This window comes from Ammodytes marinus (genome assembly GCF_949987685.1).
Source record: "Ammodytes marinus genome assembly, chromosome: 5".
Lineage (NCBI taxonomy): Eukaryota > Metazoa > Chordata > Actinopteri > Uranoscopiformes > Ammodytidae > Ammodytes > Ammodytes marinus.
The window spans coordinates 18,125,157-18,126,028 of record NC_137234.1 but is presented as its reverse complement, the minus strand read 5'-3'; positions in this window follow the sequence as shown (position 1 = coordinate 18,126,028).

The following is an 872-nucleotide window of genomic DNA, read 5'->3' as shown; positions in this document are numbered from 1 at the left end:
TTCTTCACTACAAAGGAATAATGGGCACAGAATAAAGCCCGGATAGGACAAAACGATGCCTCGGGACAAGGGGAAAGGAGACAACAAGTCTTAAAATGTGTAAAAAAAAAAGTGCCTCAACCTGTGTTTCTTCATTTCTTACTCACCTACCAATAGTCTGCTCGGGTTGTCTGCTACTTACTGCTAATTGAGACCTGTGTGACTCACATAGAACCAGAGTTTTAAAATGAAAGGAAAGAAGGGGGGGAAAAGCTGCTCTGGGTGCCTGTGTGACTAATTGTGTCAGACCTCATACAAGTAAAATGTTGATAGTGAACATGGCATTGGGCAAGTGGGATAGAATTCAGCCCTTGGGTCTTTGGGGCCCAACTGAGTGATTCACCAGAAACGCTAACAGGTAACTTTAAGCATGAAAACACGCAACCTGCCATGCTCTGTGTGGTCCTAAGGAGCCAGCTGCTAAAGTGTTACCACTCCACTCATCTTCTCATCTTAGTAGAATGCCTGCACAGCAAAAAGGACAACAAAAAAGAGTATAACCACACAGAGTCAGGTGAACTTATTTAGTCTATCTGTTTCTCTGTTCATCTTTGGTGTGTTGTGTCCATTTACATTTTCTCAGTTTTCTTGCATGTTTTGCGAGATGTAAACAAAAACAAACAAACAAACACTTGTTTATTTCTTAGGTATGGCTTTTTCATACTGAACAAGGATGACTCAATGACTTTGGTTACCCTTAAAATGTTCCTTTAGAGCCACCAGGCGGTAAACCTTTTGACTTCATTAATTGAAATATCTCAACAACTATAGAATGGAACTGATTTTTACTGTTGCTTCACCAGCTGGCCAATGTTTTCAATTGTGTAGTAAAA